The sequence below is a fragment of the Danio rerio genome, chromosome 2, assembly GCF_052040795.2.
Source record: "Danio rerio strain M-AB ecotype USA chromosome 2, GRCz13ab, whole genome shotgun sequence".
Classification (NCBI taxonomy): Eukaryota; Metazoa; Chordata; class Actinopteri; order Cypriniformes; family Danionidae; genus Danio; species Danio rerio.
Window position 1 is genome coordinate 6,399,721 of NC_141022.1, and position 20,488 is coordinate 6,420,208.

The 20,488-nt window shown below is 39.3% G+C and overlaps 1 protein-coding gene and 1 long non-coding RNA gene across 4 annotated transcripts in view; one reads left to right on the plus strand and one right to left on the minus strand.

Moving 5' to 3' along the window:
• il20rb (interleukin 20 receptor subunit beta) overlaps positions 1–20,488 on the plus strand; it is a 203,216-nt gene that overhangs the window by 166,206 nt on the left and 16,522 nt on the right. The window lies entirely within an intron of this gene.
• LOC141377739 (uncharacterized) lies at positions 16,053–19,327 on the minus strand. Of its 3 annotated transcripts, none has more exons than XR_015478216.1 (3): positions 19,176–19,327; positions 17,785–18,151; positions 16,053–16,651 (listed from the first exon to the last, which is right to left on the minus strand). It is a non-coding gene; the product is annotated as an uncharacterized LOC141377739 (long non-coding RNA). The 3 variants fall into 3 exon arrangements; XR_015478215.1 differs by having other exon boundaries at positions 17,780–18,151; XR_015478214.1 differs by having other exon boundaries at positions 16,053–16,827; positions 17,713–18,151.

The window sequence follows — 20,488 nt, forward strand, 5'->3', positions numbered from 1 at the left end:
CCCGACAAAACTCAAGAGCAAATTTCAGCAACCTGAATCATGAACAAACTGCCATGTTAATCATCGCCTTCTGGACTACTATGAACGACAGAATTACTCTCTAACAGAGTTTACATGTGCTGGTGAAGATTACAGACACAGATAAGAGGTCTGCTCTTACTGTGGGCTATATTGCGTGATGCTTATTACCCTAAATAAGGACTAAACGTCTGCTGTGTGTAGTTTTTCCGTAGTTGAAAACATATCGGAGACTGTAAGGGGCTGTATATGTTCATATATGTTGCATTTCTATATTTCTTTTATATAATTGCAGACGTTACAATAGGCTCTGTCATTGATCTGCAGTTATAATCAAATTATGTTCATAGAAAGTTTATTAATGAACATTTATGCACAAGTATTTATGTGTATAAAGCATCTGTTTTGTGAGAAGTGCTTCTCATATTATTTGTGAACGACCTGGCCAGCTTTACTGTAGACATTTATTTGAGTGAGCATGACGTCGACTGAAACTCTGTCATACACCATGCCCATCAAAAGGGTACCCTTGGTAGTGGAAACGCAAGCCTGATAAAGGTGACCCGTACCGACCTGAACCGTACCGTACTATACCAGTCAGTGGAAACAAGCCATTACACTGTATTTAGCCATCATATGAACTGTATATTACTGGAGGGTGATTTTGAAGTTGCATTGGGAAAATTAATGTATAAATTACAGTAAAGATATACATATAACTCTGTAAATACATATACAGCAAGATAAATGTAGCTGTATATAAATGTAAATACAGCATTTGTGCTGTAACTGATTTACTGTAAGTTACTGGCAAACTGCTGCTGGTAAGTTACTGTACAGTGTATACATATGTTTTCCCCCAGATATATTGATATGCAGCAAAGATTTGAGACAAACTTGAGAAATTAAAAATTTTGATTCATCACAAAAGTTCGTTTTTGGGATTTTTGCAGTTTGTTTTAAACATTCAAACGTAAGTTGCAACCCAGGCTCATTATTGATACGTACCCTAATGTACATTCCTGGAGAGTGCCAAACACGTCCCAGGAGCCACATTTTTTTTGGCAGTTTTTGTTTTCGCGAATCCACCAGAGGCCGCTGTGTACACTTTTTCAAATCTCAAATTTCTCTCTCGAGTGCCATTCTTGCCTGCTGTTCTCATGTAAATCCACCAGAGGCTGCTGTCGATTGACTGACTAACCCACCTCCTCCTTCCTTAAACCCAACCGATACTGTTTTCAAAAGCACCGAATGACTCGCCCACCCACTTTCCTAAACCCAACAGAGTGTTTTCAAAAACACCAAATTAACCCCCACACCCACTTCCCTAAACTCAATCGATAGTTTTTTTTTTAAAGCACCGATTGACCCACCCACCCACTTACTTTAACCCAATCGATAGTGTTTTCAAATGCGCCGATTGACCCGCCCACCCACTTCACTAAACCCAACCGACAGTGTTTTCAAAAGCGCCGATTGACCCGCCCACCCACTTCCCTGAACCCAACCGATAGTGTTTTCAAAAGGTTCGACTGATAAGCCCTCCCACTTGCCTAAACCCAACCGATAGTGTTTTTTAAAAGCGCCAATTGACCCGCCCACCGACTTCCCTAAACCCAACCCATAGTGTTTTCAATAGCACCAATTGAACCGCTCACTCACTTCCCTCAACCCAACTGACAGTATTTCAAAAGCACCGATTGACCCGCTCACTCACTTCCCTTAACCCAACTGATAGTGTTTTCAAAAGCGCTCACTGACCGGGATAAGTTTTCAAAATGAGCATCAGTTGATTTATTGATAGTAAAAGGTTTAGTTCACCCAAAAGTGAAACTTTTAGTCATATTTAGAAATGACAACCTCATGTCGTTCCAATCCCCTAAGGCCTAGGTTCATCTGAAGAACACAAATCTAAGTACTTTAGATTGAGTCTAAGAGCTTCCTTATTCTTCATAGACAAAAACAGACTTGAGACATTCAAAGACTGGAAAAGGAAGCAAAAATACATTGTTTCCCTGCTGTACATGACAAAGTGAATGCAAACGTTTATCAGAATCTCCTTCAGCTGTGTTTCCTTTACTTTGTTCATCACACAATCAGACAGCATTTTTTAAGATGGACAATGAACCCAGTGTTCCTTAAAGCTGAATAATGAAATGGCAGAGCCAGAGTCCTGATGTAAACCTAGTCCTTGGAAGCAAAGTTATGGCTATAAGAAACACAGTCAGTGAACTGTAGAAGAGACTGAAGTAAGCAGATCAAGATGAGAACAGAGCAGAGAAAGTGAGAGACTAGTGATGTCTGCGAGAGACATGTTGTTTTTTTCTCACAAAATGAATGCGGATTTTTGCATGGCCTATTTTTGCCATGGCTAATTTTGTTGATCTCCACTGAACATGCTTGAAAAATACAAATATAAAATTAGAATTAATAAAATATTAACCCAGTTATGACAACAAACGATTACTCATTATGGTGGTGAGTCAGAGGTCCATACATAATTTAATAAGGCTTTTAATGTGGCATTGTGTCTTTGACTTCGAATTATAACTCATCCTTACAGCATTTTAAAGGAATATTGAAAGGACTGTCAAATTTTGTTACCAGGTACAGGTAAGTGCGGGCAGAAGTCACATCAGCGTGAAAGTTAACGCACTCAAGCAGCACAACCACTTGTCATTTTAGGACTGCGATTCTCTGCCCTTAATTCTCCTGGTTGTCATGGAAACAGACTTTCTCCACTGTCTGTTAGGAGAAAGAGGAGGAGGAGGAGGGCTGCGTTCAGCCAAGATCATCCGTTCTTTTCTTTTTGTGAAGAACAAATTGAGATTATGTTTGAGACTGTTTCATTCTTTCTGCTTTCAAAGTCTCGCACTGTACATATGGACACCTAACGGCAGTGATAAGCCATAACAAGTGTCTGAGAAGAATAACACATACATCTCTGTGTATGTATGTGTTGGTTTTGGTGGTTTACGAGGACACATTTATATATAATTTATATAATGACTTACATAAATCCTAGGGATTGTTGGAGAGATTTATGAGGACACACATTTATATAATGACATGGGGAATGTTGAAGAGGTTTATGAGGACACTAATATATATGATAGCATGGGTATGTGTGACCTAGGGATTGTTAAAGAGTTTTATGAGAACACAAATTTATATAATGCTATGGCGAATGTTGAAGAGGTTTATGAGGACACAACTTTATATAATGACATGGGAATGTATGACAGGTAATGTTAAAGAGGTTTATGAGGACACTCACTTTTTATAGTGACATGGGTATGACTATGGGATTGTTGAAGAGGTTTATGAGGACACACGTTTATATAATGACATGGGAATGTATGACAGGGAATGTTGAAGAGGTTTATGAGGACACACGTTTATATAATGACATGGGAATGTATGACAGGGAATGTTGAAGAGGTTTATGAGGACACACTTTTTATAGTGACATGGGTATGACTATGGGATTGTTGAAGAGGTTTATGAGGACACAAGTTTATTTAATGACATGGGAATGTATGACAGGGAATGTTGAAGAGGTTTATGAGGACACTAATATATATGATAGCATGGGTATGTGTGACCTAGGGATTGTTAAGGAGTTTTATGAGAACACAAATTTATATAATGCCATGGCGAATGTTGAAAAGGTTTATGAGGACACAACTTTATATAATGACATGGGAATGTATGACAGGTAATGTTAAAGAGGTTTATGAGGACACTCACTTTTTATAGTGACATGGGTATGACTATGGGATTGTTGAAGAGGTTTATGAGGACACATGTTTATATAATGACATGGGAATGTATGACAGGGAATGTTGAAGAGGTTTATGAGGACACTCACTTTTAAATTGTCATGGGTATGACTAAAGGAATGCTGCAGACGTTTATGAGGACACAAATTTATATGATGACGTGAAATGTTGAAGAGGTTTATGAGGACACAAGTTTATATGATGACATGGTAATGTATGACAGGGAATGTTAAAGAGGTTTATGAGGACACATATGTATATAATAATAATAATAATAATAATAATAATAATAATTCCTTACATTTATATAGCGCTTTTCTGGGCACTCAAAGCGCTTAACACATGGAGCGGGGGGATCTCCTCACCCACCACCAGTGTGCAGCATCCACTTGGATGATGCGACGGCAGCCATTTTTACATCAGACCGCACACCACACACCAGCTGATTGGTGGAGAGGAGACTGAGTGATAAAACCAAATATGATACAGGGATGGTTAGGAGGCTATGATGGACGGAGCCAGCGAGCAGATTTGGCCAGGATGCCGGGGTTAAACCCCTACTCTTTTTCGAAGGACATCCTGGGATTTTTAAAGACCACAAAGAGTCAGGACCTTGGTTTAACGTCTCATCCGAAAGACGGCGCTCACTGAGCAGTATAGAGTCCCGGTCACTATACTGGGGCATTAGGACCCACACAGACCACAGGTTGAGCGCCCCCTGCTGGCCTCACTAACACCATTTCCGGCAGCAACCTAGCTTTCCCCTGTGGTCTCCTATCCAGAAACAGACCAGGTACAATGGGAGTTGCAGAGAGTTATCTGCCGGCTAAATTTACTTTCTAGTATTACTGGGCCCCTAAGTGGTTAAATGCAACCCTGCATATGAGGGCGTACTCACACTATGCACAGTTGCCTTGAACCGGGCCAAAGCACACTTGTCCCCCCTACCCCTCTCCCTCCCCTGGGCATGCTTACGTCATCGATGATGCGCTGTTCAGTTTAAGAAGCACTCTCGCTCAGCTCAGGACATTGCTTTAATTATATCGCTTTATGCCGAGTTCAGAATGCGTGATTTTAGCCCCGATTTTGGCTCGCTGACAGGTTTTGAGAAATCACAGACAAATGCCTGAAATCACAGGCAAATCGTTGCTTGTACCCGTGAGTGACAATCACACAGTATGAACTTTCAAAGACGCGATCTGAGAGAATCGCAGATGAGTCGCCGATGCCGATTCAAATCATGACGTGTGAATTGAGTTTAGACTGAAAATAACATCAGCGATCGCCTACAGCCAATGAGAGAGCAGCTTTCACTTGTGTGTGCGTGTGTGTATACCTGCTGCAGGCCAGCGGGAGGCTGGGGGAAAAGTTAAAAGCGCTCTTTTTCGGTTTATTTGGACCCACGAAATGGAGGAAAAACTAGTGGAGGTTTGACAGGACTCAGGAGCAACCGTGTCTGTTTGACGTTTCATACAGAAAGAAATTAGCCTAGTTTATTATCAACGTTGAGGAGAAATGGCTAATTCCCTTTAAACCCAGGTGAGCAAACATGTACATGTTCTACCCAATTAAAGGCTTCTTTCTTATTATGTAGTTAATAACAAAAGATATACTACGTGTTTTTGGCTGTGAGACGTAGTTTGGACAAAGTTTTCGGCGATTCTTCCTATAGTAAAGTCATGCAATGTGAATGTCCCTGTCGCTAATCCATCTTGCAGTGTAAACAAAGCAGCGACGAAACGCTAGCCCAGATAGTCATGCAGTGTGAAAACATCTGTGACACGACTACTTTGAAAATCATGCAGTCTGAACTCGGCATTAGTCGTTTGGGATGCAGTGACACAGTCAAATATTTCACTGAACAGATCTGCCACTTTTGACGCTCATGAACAATCGTAAAGTCCTTGTGCTGCAGGAATTAGGTGGTTTGCTGAAGGTGCAGCTGTCGTGCAGTGAGGGGTTTCCGTCATTAATAATCTTTGAGAGTTTGCGTTCACTAAACAGTAAGAATGATTAATAAATCCATATGAAACAGTCCCTTAAAAGTCACGTCTCGCCTTCGGTTTCAGGCTCAGACGATCCGCTCAAAAAGGCTGACGTGACATGGGGCATGGCAGCATCAACGATTCTATTTTTTGATTCGATAATCGAGCATGAAATTCAATTGAAATCATGCACCCTTGTTATAAAATGTCTCACAATTTACAAAAAAACAACCTGTGTGTCTGTGAATGCATGTTGCTGTGTGAAACCGCTTGAGAGAAAGGAAGTCGCTGCTAGAGACAGAAACAAGACGCAACTTAATTTCACATCCACCTGTACCGAAAATCCCTGTGCTAAAACTTTCTCGTTTGTCTCTTTCATGTATACTCCTCTCAGAAGTTCAGAACATCCTTGACATTTTTGATCTATCATAATTCTGCGAGTTACATAACCGCAAAGCCACGCTGATCTGATTCTGTCAGTGTGATGCTAACATAGGTGTACCCCAAGGTCCTCTGAGTTCTGTGAGAAAAAAAAGACTGTGCTGCCTGCCTGCAAACACCCTCCTTTCTTGAAGAATATCGATTGGATTAAATCTACTGCAGCTCTAAGCATTCATGCTGCTATTCCGTCCTGTCATTCTGGCATTGATCCGCCGTCTCTCACGTTTTAATTTTTGCTCGCCTGTCTGTCGTCAACTTGGAGATCTTAATCTTTGGGGATTGCCCGCTCATGTTTTGTTTATCCTCTTCCAAACTCTCTCAGGAGGGACGGGAACACCCTTGCAGACTCGGAACATCAAGTTCTTCATTCAGAAATAATTGGTCTCCTTTCAATTAGCGTGATTAGCCTACTCTCTTAGATCTTCAACGCGACAGAGCATCAAAGGCAGAAAGGCTTGCCATGTGAGAGACTTCAGTATGTGCCAGATATTTCCTCTCTTGGAAATGCCTTCCTTTGTATTGCTTAGTAGATCAGAAGCAATGTTGGGTGTAATTAGTTACAAAAAAGGGCGACACAGTGGTTTCCTCACAGCAAGAAGGTCACTTGTTCGAGTCCTGGCTGGATCAGTTGGCGTTTCTGTGTGGAGTTTGCATGTTCTCCCGTTGTTTGTGTCGGTTTTCTCTGGGTGCTCCAGTTTCCCCCACAGTCCAAAAGACATGCACTGCAGGTTAATCGAATAAAGTAAAATGGCTGTAGTGTATGTGTGTAAATAAGTGTGTATGGGTGTTTCCCATTGATGGGTTGCTGCTGAAAGGGCATCCGTTGTGTAAAACATTCATTCATTCATTTTCTTGTCGGCTTAGTCCCTTAATAATCCGGGGTCACCACAGCGGAATGAACCGCCAACTTATCCAGGAAGTTTTTACGCAGCGGATGCCCTTCCAGTCGCAACCCATCTCTGGGAAATATCCACACACACACACACTCATACACTACGGACAATTTAGCCTACCCAATTCACCTGTACCACATGTCTTTGGACTGTGGGGGAAACCGGAGCACCCAGAAGAAACCCACGCGAAGGCAGGAAGAACTTGCAAACTCCACACAGAAACGCCAACTGAGCGAGATTTGAACCAGCTACCTAGCGACCTTCTTGCTGTGAGGCGACAGCACTACCTACTGCTCCACTGCCTCGCCCCTGTGTAAAACATATGCTGGATAAGTTGGCGGTTCATTCTGCTGTGGTGACCCCTGATGAATAAAGGGACTACGCCGAAGGAAAATGAATGAATGAATTTCATTAAAGTCACACATAATTGCTTAAATACTGTATAAACATTTCAAAGAACCAGAGTAATAAGTATTTTGCATAATAATTTTATTTTGCAACCTTTGGAACCGCAGATGCTAAAGCAAAAAATGTATTTATATAATATTAATAGTTTAAAATAATAGTTTCTTATTCTGATTTTCAGATTATAAATGTTATATTTGTCTGACAATTACTCATTATTAAGAATTAATGTCAATTTTTTTGTGTTTTCATACATATATTGGTTAAATTTTAAGTGTTAATTTTAAAATATTCAATAACAAAAGAAAAGGTCCTGGAAAAGGACTAATATTTGAATAATAAAGTTTGAATTATATTGTTTATTGATTACAAAGTAAATAGTTACTGTAATTAAATTCGTTTTTAGCTGAAGGGATTATTTTTCTTTCTTTTTTTTTGGTAACTATTACTAGCTTAAATACTGTAAGACAAGAAAATGGAATAGTTCTAATCAATTCATTAACTCATTTTTTAACCTAAAAAACATTTTTCATTTATTAAGAAAATTGCAAATGCTTAAGCAAAAAATATTTGAGAATTATTTTATGACATTATATATATATATAATTTTCACAGTGTGTCTGATGATGTTTTTTCTTCTGGAGAAAGTCTTATTTGTTTTATTTCGGCTGGAATGAAAGCAGTTTTTAATTTTTTAAACACCATTTTAAGGACAATATTATTAGCCCCTTTAAGCAATATATTTTTTGACTGTCTACAGAACAAACCATCGATATACAATAACTTGCCTAATTACCCTAACCTGCCTAGTTCACCCAATTAACCTAAGACTTTAAATGTCACATTAAGCTGTATAGAAGTGTCTTGAAAAATAATTAGTCAAATATTATTTACTGTCGTCATGGCAAAGATAAAATAAATCAGTTATTAGAAATTAATTTTTAAAACTATTATGTTTAGAAACTGTTACAACAGAAATTGGGGAAAAAAATAAACAAGGACGCGAATAATTCAGGGGGGCTAATAATTCTTAATTTAACTGTATATATATATTACTCAGGTTTTCAGATTATAAAGGTTTAAGTTGTTCAACAATTGCACACGATTAAGAAACAATTTCAATATAAGGTATTTATTATGGTAACACTAATTTAATTTAAACATTTAATATGGTAACACTAATTTGACACATTTTGTGTTCTAATACATATATTGGATCAATTTTAGGTGTTAATTATAAAATAATAATAATAATAATAAGTAATTAAATAAAAGTTAATTAAATAATAACTTAAATTAATAACTAAAAGTTCGTGAAAAAGGGACTCTACTGTTTATGTGTAGAGATTTGTGTGGATTTTATCTAGTCAAATAAATTACTCAAGTAACTAAGTTACTTTTCAGACAAAGTAATTAGAGGAGTAATTTAAATACAATTTTACTAATTAATTATTAATAATTACTTTTTAGTAAATTGCCAAACATTGCTCAGTTGAATATGAATTGAATTAATTTAAGTATATGATGGAGTGGATCCTATTTGAGCAATAGAAAAATAAATCTTTTTTGGCTTAGTACTCTAAAAAAAAATCCATTTGCTGTTTGTTCAAACTTCTTATTTATTTATTATTATTTAACAATTCTTGAGTTTTTTTTTGGGGGGGGCAACTTAATATTTTTATGTTCAATCCACTTAAATTTGTAAAAACTAATAGGATAACTTAATTCCATCATGTTGTCCCAATACAAATCAGTTGCATGAGCATTTCTTACAGTGCATCACGCATAGTATCGAAGCATATGTCTGTGAGTGGGATGTGTTATACTAAATAAACAATGAGGGGGTTTCACTGCTAGGACACCTACAGTACGTGCAGAATTATGCAATATTCCCAGTCCGCGAGAACATTCGTGAAAAAGGGACTCTGACATGAGGGACTCATGACATGAGCTAACAAAGCAGGAATACAACCTAATGGAGAGACCGTGTCCTAAAATAACTGCAGAGAAACCTTCAGGGGCTGCAGCAAGACAGCGCAGGCAAGATAGTACTGTGACTGATGGTAAAAATGTGTCCTTTTAATGCAGATATTGCATAGTATATTAGATAGCTATTATACAGACTGTTCTGGGACATTTTACTATTTGTAAAAATCCTTACTTTATGTGGTGAAGTCACCATAAACCATGAAGTTGCAAAGACGTTTAATTTAGTATGTTGGTGCACTTTCAATCGAAATGGAATAGACCATTTTAAGGGGTGTAAACAATAACAATAGACGTATTTACTGTTTTACATTTTTAATTTCCATAGGTTTAGTAGCGAAATTAGATCAATTTATAATTACAAAAATGATCAATAATAACAGGTTATTATTAATTATGAATATTTTGAAATATTTAACAAAATAAATATAACAATGACTGAGCGGACTCTCTAATTACTTATTTATTTGGAGAGAGAATTAAAGCTATTTCTTGTGAAGTAGATGATTAGTTTAGAAGTTGTAAACTTAATAAGCTGGTAGCAAATGTATTTTACCGTTAAAGTGATCGTTTCTGTGAGGCAAAACAAAGGCAATCCAACATTTGTTAGCTTATATAGCGGGACTAGTCTAATATAAAACGAACAAACGTACAAAACATCACAACAAAACATGGAAAAGCGAGGAAAATAGAGAGTGTAGATAAAAGAAAGCTAACAGTTAATCAGTCCCACGCTAAAAACGTAAACACCTTAAAGGGGCATAGCGTAAACACACGACTAAATACCTGTATTTGTTGGGCCCTTTTCTCTTCCTGTGATCTTTCTCGGATGCTTGGAAGATGAGGTCTTTTGAAAAGTTCTTTCTCGTTTGTGTGCATTTGCAACACAGATCGGAGGATAGGGCGTAAACTTTAAACTTTAATTTGCTGAAAAATAAAAAACGTGGACGAGTCAGGTGGGAACAGAAATGTGGTCTGCTCTTTGTGTTGGGGACCTTCTGCGAGGATTTGGGGGTTGTAACAGGTAACGTTATTAGATAAAGGTACTGGTCAGGTAACTCCGAGTCTCTCCTAACTGACCGATGGCATGAGAGGAAAAGTTGCGCTGGAAACTTTCTTTGTTCCACCTCGCTGGTCTGTACCGTCCCATATGGTGGCCGAGAGAGGTTAACGCACTGCAATGTATTCATTCATTCATTCATTCATTTTCTTGTCGGCTTAGTCCCTTCATTAATCCGGGGTCGCCACTGCGGAATGAACTGCCAGCTTATTCAGCAAGTTTTTACACTGAATAAGTTTTTACCTTTTTTAAAAGAAGAAAACCTAAAACACCAGCAAATAAAACAGTCTTCATCAATTTGACAGCAAACCAAGTTATTATAGTTAACAAAAACAAACTAAAAAAGCTCAAATTTAAAATATTTGTTGTTAAATGAAATAAATATAAAAACGAGAGTTTTTAACTGTAACTGAAACTGTATTGTGTACATAAAAAACTAACTAAAATTATAGCAAAAACCTTCGTTTTCGTCTTTGTAAATGTATTTAATACCTAATCTGACTGTAAGCCTTTTAGAAGTAAATATAATTCGCACTGCAGGTGTTTGACCCGTACGGCACCTGAGTCTGTAGTCCTGCTCCCATTGAGTTCACACTTAGCTGATGATTGATAATAAAGCTTGTTTGGCATGCTGTCCCGGGACAGAGCCCTGAGCTTATGAGATTCTCGAGCCCTGGGCTCCCTCCCGTTGCAAGGCGAGAGGGGAGTTTGAGCTCAGGTAGGTCTCGATGACTCCTCTCTTGCTTTTTGTAGCTAATTGCTGCAAATTATCAAAATAGCGATATTTCAACAATTTGGAGCAAATCTGTCATTTATTGGAGATAGAAATACAGTAGAAAGTAACCACAATTACCCTGGTTTATTTGAATAGTACCAACTTAGTCGGAACTACTCTTTCTTTCGCCTGCCAAGTCATGTGAGTAATAAGACACTTTACAACTGCAGATCACGCTAGTTATAACTATAGCCACTCAGTCAGTCTGCTGGCACATGTTGTTCAGTCACGCTCTCATTGGATATGGATGACAGCAAGCAAAGTTTTGTGTGGAGCTACTTCACTTACATAAACTCAAACGATGCGGTTTGTAACACATGTAACAATACAGTGAAGTACTGTGGTAAAACCACAAACCAAATCAAACATCTACATGTAAATCACAAGACAGAATATGACTACGTCATGACTAAGTGGTCAGAAGAGGAGGAATGGAGAGACATCGCGAGAGACATTCAGAGTCCATAGGTGCAGCAGGCAGGCACTATCTAGGTACAGAGGGAGAAGATGTGGCTATTTTGGGGGCTTGGGTTTTTGTGACAATGATAAAACAAAAAAAAGGTTAAAAATCTTCAAGAGGACCAGATTAACATGTCACTAATCTAAAAAAGGTGTGTATGTTTATTGTTTTTTTGTTGAGGCAGGCGTTTTAAGATATACATGATCAGATGCTGTCAATAAATACAGTTGGCTCTTTTTTGTATAATTCTACAACAATAAACAAGAATAACCGGTGATATGTCTCGTATTTAATATAAAGTGACACTTTTAAGTACACTACTTGTTACTTCAATTTCCCAAACAGTCATTTTTGGGCAAAGTATTTGTATCAGATCGGTATCGCCAATACTCACCTTCATTTTACTTGGTATCGGATCGGATAGGAAACCAGTGGTGTCGCACATCACCAAAATAAACTTCACTCAGCTTAAAAATGGTTGTGAAATGCACAAGTATTGTACGTTCTGTTTAGGAATTAAGCAGTAATTGATGTCATGAAATCACAAATCTGATTTGATTTGCTCAGCAGCTGCACATTTAGAAGGAAAATAGCAAGCCTGTCACTTGTGTATTAACACTCAGCTTATCAGCTTTAACCAAAAAATCCAATATCATGCATCACCAGTTCTATAAGTATGTGAACACTTTTTTTCCCGTCTGAAAATAATTAGATACATTAATTCTGATAGGACTAAAAGTACAGCGCACAGACAGCCGATTACAGATGCTGGAAACAACAGCACTTTTACTCTGCTTAAGTAGGCTGTATATTAAAAGTTTTTTTCCATTCAGTTGAGGATAGATTATTTGCTTGACCCAAAAGAGTAAACAAACAGGCTTTTTTATTGTTAGCTCAGCAGTTTTCTGCCACAAAGCCACAGCCCTCAGGACAAACTCACTTACAGACATAATATTTGTGGTGAATAAGAAACTGAAATGTCCAGTAAATGTAATGCTGCTTATGTTTTGCCCAGGGCCTGTTTCCCCTTGCTTATATACACACTGTAAATTGTAATAGCTTGACTTGCTAAGCAAACCTGTTGTTTTTAAATAAGTGGTTTATTGTATTTATTTATTTATATGTTTGTATAAAGCCTAACCCCTTTGTAATAATAATAATAATAATTCCTTACATTTATATAGCGCTTTTCTGGGCACTCAAAGCACTTTACACACAGTGGGGGGATCTCCTCATCCACCACCTGTGTGCAGCATCCACCTGGATGACGCGACGGCAGCCATTTTGCGCCAGACCGCACACCACACACCAGCTGATTGGTGGAGAGGAGACAGTGATGAAGCCAATTGGAATATGGGGATGGTTAGGAGGCCATGATGGACAGAGGCCAGTGGGCAGATTTGGCCAGGATGCCAGGGTTAAACCCCTACTCTTTTCAAAGGACATCCTGGGATTTTTAACGACCACAGAGAGTCGGGACCTCGGTTTAACATCTCATCAGAAAGACGGCGCTCACTGAGCAGTATAGCGTCCCCGTCACTATATTGGGGCATTAGGACCCACACAGACCGCAGGTTGAGCGCCCCCTGCTGGCCTCACTAACACCACTTCCGGCAGCAACCTAGCTTTCCCATGTGGTCTCCCATCCAGGTACTGACCGGGCGCAGCCCTGCTTAGCTTCAGTGGGCGACCATGTGAGAGTTGCAGAGAGCTAGCTGCCGGCGTAATGTAACTTGCACCACAATATCTGAAGTCAGTTTGATAACTTCATTTCAAGATCATTTAATCAAGTTAAATAAAAAGTCTTATTTACTAAAAGTTCTAGCTCAAGTAGTTGTAACACATGATATATACACTAGATGTCGGAAACGGACTTTGAGCATGCGTCAATATCGCCGCCATATTGGTACAGTGCTCCTAGGACAAAAGTCATTCAAGAGCAGTAGTCAAGACTGAAGCCAATGTGAAGATGCTGGACTTTAGCGCTGTGTATGGGAGTAGTAATAAGCAAACATAGAAAACAAAGCGTTAAGTCATTGCATTTCATAAGATTTCATTTTTTGATTTCATAAGATTTCAACTTTTGTGTTTAACAAGTATTGATGATAATACAGTTACTTACTGCTTAATACATTACAGATATGCTGACTGAATACAAACTTAATAAATCACTCAGATCTTTAGGATCATATACACTAGAAATTCCAAGAGTTCAGTCAAAGCAGGGTAAATCAGCTTTCAACTATTACGCCCCCCACTTTTCTTCATTTTTTATAACCTGTTTTAACACATTTTAATCTGTTGTTAATCACTGCTTTTATTTGTTTTTTATTTTCTTATACTTGTCTCTCTTATTTATGTTTATGTAAAGCACTTTGAATTGCCACTGTGTATGAAATGTGCTATATAAATAAACTTGCCTTGCCTTATCTTTCCCTACCTGTAGAGGGCAGCATCTGCATAGTCATTCCATAAAGAGAAACCTGAACTAGTGCTGCACACATACAAAGCGTAAACAGAGCTGCATTGCGTACCATTTTCACTGTATTTCTCCCTCACCACAGAGGGATTTTCTCATGCAAATATATCTGATAATCTGATAACCCATATCATTTGCAAATATTTAAGAAACGTGACAAAGTGACATCCAGATTTATTTTGTTCTCATCTCATTTTTAATCGCATATCAGTTATTGTTGTCCTGCTCTGATTTGTAGCTGGACAGCTAATCAGCTATTTTGTTGTATTAACATATTTCCATTTTGTTATGCCTTGAACTTGGAGGAGAAAGACCTCAAAGTCAAAAAAAAATTGAAAAAAAAAAAGTTGTGTTAGGTGTTTCGTTTCAAGGGCACATACACAGGCAGCAACATACGGGCTTGCCAGCACCTGTCTGAAAGCTAAAATGATGGATGGCACACCCTGTGGTCAGTTATGAGGTTTTCCCTTTCGGTGTTTGATTTGACCTTCTTTTTCGTTTTTCCCGCATTTTAGTTTCCATAGTTGCTCGTTTTATTAACAGTTCAGTTCATGGTAACTGAACCTTTCCTTGAACCCTAACCACTGTTTACAGTATTTGTTGTTTTTACTTTGTAATATTTCTATAATTTGATACATTTTGTCAAATGACAGCAGTAAAAAAATAGTTTATTTGTAAGTCTTGGTGATGTTCTTATGATTTATCTGTTACTACTTGTGTATGGTAATAAAATACAAATAAATACAAATAAATTCCTAAAATTTTATTATAGTTCCTAAAAATTTTGGTCGCGGCTTGATGACCATGTCAAAATGTGGGTCCCATGGCCAAACCAGTTGAGAACCCCTGCTGTAGATCATTCACTCCCTCTGCTGGTGAAGAGAAGATGCTTGTTTCATTTCGATTGAGATCATTTCAATGTGACCATGTCATTGGCCCGTGAACATTTCCTGCTTGTTATCAAACTATTTCATAACTGTAACAAGAGGTGATTAAATCATAACTTAATGTTAAAACAGCTATCATGATATTATTTATTAATATGTGGCTCTTTTTGTACTCCCAGAAGCTACAGAAATAAAAAATGGAAAACATTAAATATGTTGGGACCGTTGTTTTTGTTTACATCCCTCAAAATGATCCTACAATTTTCTCCTTGTTCTACGTTCCACACATCAACTGCTTAAAAGGACACAGATTTTGGAGCACAATCCTGAGACCCAAATAATTTTTTCTGTGATTTCCTACATCCTTTAGGTAAAAAAAAATTGTGTTAGAATTTTTTTTAACCAAATCCTACTGAAAAAAACAGCTTAAACCAGTCTAGGCTGGTTGGCTGATTTTAGGTGGTTGACCAGGCTGGTTTTAGAGGGGTTTTGGCCATTTCCAGGCTGGTTTCCAGCCATTTCCAGCCTGGTCTTAGCTGGTCAGGCTGGGAGATGACCAGCTAAAACCAGCTTGACCAGCCTAGCCAGGCTGGGAGCCCAGCCAAAACCAGCTATGTTCAGCTTAAACGAGGCTGGTCAAGCTGGATTTAGCTGGTCATTTTCCAGCCTGACCAGCTAAGACCAGGCTGGAAATGCCTGGAAACCTGCCTGGAAATGGCCAAAACCCCTCTAAAACCAGGCTGGTCAACCAGCTAAAACCAGCCAACCAGCCTAGGCTGGTTTAAGCTGGATTTTTCAGCAGGGAAAGGATGTAAGAAATCAAAGAAAAAAAAGAAAAAACAATTCTTTGGGTCTCAGGAGGATTAACAACAACTCTTGGTCAGAATTACAAATGTTTTTTATTTGTTGTGATTGAATATCAGGGTTACTCCATCAGATTTAGATTTCATAACTAACTGAAGGCTTAACATTTCTGCTGTGTTGTCTGTAAATGTCTGAAAATACACTTTTGGCATTTTATGAAAAAAAAAGTTTCTAAATTACAACATTTTTACTTTAATCTTGGAATAAATGTCATCATTAGTTTCTACAAAACTGCATTTTACCCAACAATTATCATTAATCGCTGTCTTTTGGATGAGACATTCAATTGTCCGAGGTCCTAACTCTCTGTGGTCATTAAAAATCCCACTTCTCGTATAAAGTAGGGGTGTAACCCCTGGCCAAATTCCCTCGGCCCTTACCCATCATGGCTTCCCAATCATCCCCATTCACTGAACTGGCTTCATCACTTTCTCTCCAATCCACCAATAGCAGTTTGTGGTGAGCGCACTGGTGATGTTCTGTGGCTGCCGCCGCATCATCTGAGTGGATGCTACACACTGGTGGTGGAGTAGAGAGACCCCCCCACCCCACTTTCCTTATGATTGTGAAGTGCTTTAGGTGTATGGCCATACACCAGGGATGTCCAAACTCGGTCCTGGACGGCCAGTGTCCTGCTGAGTTTAGCTCCAACTTGCTTTAACATACCTGCAAGGAAGTTTCTAGTATGTCTAGTAAGCTTGATTAGCTGTTTCAGGTGTGTTTGATTAGGGTTGGAGCTAATCTCTTTAGGCAACCCAGGCTTATTCTGTAAACATAGCCCTGCAGACGTTTCTGGAGACCGCGATTTACGTGGCCGGGGGTACAGATGGCCGCATTTAGTTTTTTTCGAGCAAACGCTACGAGGTGGTGTGACGCTGCTCCTCTTCTTCGTGCTCGCCGGCTGACGACTCACCTCCGTGTGGAGGGCTTTCCCGCCGCAACCAGTTTGTTCGCTTAGCTTGTAGTGTTACATCGGCGGAGCTGAGGCCCGGAGGAGGTGGAGCCAGCCGCGGTGATGATCGAGTTCGAGTACAGGGAAGAGCGGTTCCAGAAATCAGGTAAGATTAAAAACAGAATCCAAAAAATAAAAGCGAACGAGTTTGCGACGGGGCGAAAACGCGGCGAGATCCAAACACGCGGTTAAAATTGGACGAGGGCTTGGACGGACGGCTTTTGTAAATTGTCGCTTGGATTTAGTGAAGGAGGAGGAGGAGGGTGGCTGGGTCGCCCGCCCAGTCGATCGTTCGGTCATTCAGTCAGTCCAGGGGTGTCAAACTCAATTCCTGGAGGGCCGAAGCCCGGCACAGTTTAGTTCCAGCCCTGCTCCAACACACTTACCTGTAGGTTTCAAACAAGCCTGAAGGACTCAATTAGTTTGATCAGGTGTGTTTAATTAGGGTTGGAACTAAACTGTGCAGAGCTGCGGCCCTTTTGGAACTGAGTTTGACACCTGTGAGTCAGTCAGACGGACGGTGGCTCAGCAGCGGCCTCCGGCGGCTTTTCACGCGAGAACAGCGTGGGCGCGAACGGCGAACACTCCCGAGAGGCGTTCGAGACACACAAAAAATCGAGCACAGCGGCCTCTCGCGGATTCGCGAAAACAAAAACTGCACAAATACATACCTCCCGGGATGTATTTCGCGGTCTCCAGAAATGTCCGCGGGGCTACGTTTCCACAATGAGCCTGGGTTGTCTTTAGGACACTGGCCCTCCAGGACCGAGTTTAGACACCCCTGCCATACACGATACATGCACTAAATAAATACACATTACATCAAGCTTTTTTTATGCATAAAATAACAAAAGTGTCTTGCTTTCTCTTATGTCTTCATTGAAACTATTATATTTGGTATTTATTTGCAATGTTACAATAAGCAGATGAAATACTACACTACAACAAACAGCCATTAGCTTAAACACAAGAGGCCCATGTTTTCCAGTAGAGGCATAATTTAGGAGCTTTATTTGAAAGTCCATCAGCTGCGTTCTCTTGTCTTTTCACTGGACTCTGTCGGTCTTGTAAAGCTCCTCTGAAGGCCATGTTATCGTCCAGCTCGACATCCTTTAGATTGGAGAGCAGTACTGAAAGTCTCGGGATGTAACTTTCAAGATAGTCCTGCAAGAGAAAAGAGAAGCAAATATCTGCTCACCGTTCAAATAAATGTTGAGCAAAAACTCTGACAAGGCAAAGTAAATATATCCCAGCAGGCACAAAGCATCATAAGATGTTAATGTTAGTTTAGATTTAGGTCATAACGTCAGATGAGCAAAATTTTAAAAAAAGCTAGCGTCTAAGGACAATGTTATTTTGACGACCATTAATGACATCAAATGATGTTGATTTTAGGTTGTGTTAGAAAGTGACCAAAAATCCAACGTCGAGCCAACATCGTAAAACGGACAAAAATACTGACATTTATTCATCAGGTATGGCAACCAAAATCCAACATCTGACAGACGTCATATTGGTAACGTCCACACAACGTCAAGCTTTAACATCATTAGATGTTGATATTTGGTTGATTTTAGGTTGGATGTTGGACACTGATGTCGGCCTGATTTTCCTTTCCAAAACAAAATGCAACGTCCCACGACGTTGGTGTACAACGTCAATCTGACATCATGTTGACATCCTGTGCCTGCTGGGTATAATTTGCCTAAAACGTTTATTTAGATTTTGATCACACTGTAAAGTGTCGTTTCCAGCGCACAAACTGTTTACAAAAAAAATTATGTTTCGTGTTGATTTTAAGATATTACTTCTTACTTTCAAGGCACTTCATAATCTTGCTCCTCAATCTCACTGAACTTCACTATATTTATACCCCTTCTCGCACCTTGCGTCTTGTCTGTTTTGCTTTAAAGTTGTACTATTTTCACGTTAACTTGTAGTTCCTAGAGATTTTAGTTACATTTTTATGAACCCATACCGTGTTAAAATGATACATCTGTGTGTTAATTTACCCAAAACAGTTTACGTTAAAATGATTTACACATCTGTTGTGTTAAATTTAACAAAATATAACAACACATGTTATGTAGTCTAGATGTGTTAAACAACGTGTCACTTGTAACACATCTCTTTTAGCAGTTTATTATAGCCACATAAAACAAGCCCAACATAAAAACTGAAAGCCCACCTGTACGTCCTGTATATCTGAGGTCTCCATCGCTTTATGGTGCGCTGGTTTGTCAGATGCGCCTCCAGGCAGGAGCAGAGATGCGAGGACCAGAGTAAAGAGAAGCATATTTCTTCAGTCCTGTTGAGTCTCTCTGAAATCTGTTGCAGTCTGGCCATTTGTCATCCTTAGCCCTTTTAAATAAGCTGGTTCGGCATTGTATACTTTTATTCTGACGTCATTTGAAGTCATTTCGGAAGGAAGTAATGACTTAATGATCCATCTCCTGCAAGCCCTGACGAACATGTGTGTGTTTTGCAAGCTAGTTGTACATTTTTATTACAAGACGCATTAATAGCAACCGCTTCTCATTGATGTATTTGATTGTTTGTTGGTTTATGATTGAAATATATTATTCAAAAACAGATTTTTGATTTTTTTTTATTGTACACTTTAAAGGCAAACTAACATACAACTTTGAAAATAAAATAAATCTATAAATTATTAATATTAATTTTGTTATAAAACAATCTATTTCTTTTAGTTCTTGCAAAAGCTCTTACGCTGAATTCCCACCGGGCGACGCAGTGGCGTAGTAGGTAGAGCTGTCGCCTCACAGCAAGAAGGTCGCTGGTTAGAGCCTCGGCTCAGTTGCCTTTTCTGTGTGGAGTTTGGATGTTCTCCCTGCGTTTGCGTGGGTTTCCTCCGGGTGCTCCGGTTTCTCCCACAGTCCAAAGACATGCAGTACAGGTGAATTGGGTAGGCTAAATTGTCCGTAGTGTATGAGTGTGTTTGGATGTTTCCCAGAGATGGGTTGCTGGAAAACGTGCTGGATAAGTTGGCGGTTCATTCCGCTGTGGCGACCCCGGATTAATAAAGGGACTAAGCCGACATGAAAATGAATGAATGAATGAACATTCGCATGCTTGCTTGTAGTTTTTCTTTATTAATTTTTACATCCTCTCTGACGCACATACACACATTCATGGTCTTGTGTTTCTCACACATGCGTGGATCAGGTGTGAATGACTGAAGTGCTCAAGAACCAGAACACACTCATAATACACACACTCTTTAAACCAGGGGTGTCCAAAGTCGGTCTGGAAGGGTCAGTGTCCTGCTGATCTTAGCTCCAACCTGCTTCAACACACCTGCCTGGAAGTTTCTAGTATACCTAGCAAGAGCTTGATTAGCTGGTTCAGGTGTGTTTGATTAGGGTAAGAGCTAAACTCTCCTGGGCACCGGCCCTCCAGGACTGAGTGTGGACACCGCTGATTTAAACTTACTGTAAACGCTCAATAGGGATTCAACACCCTGCAGTATCACAGAAAGTA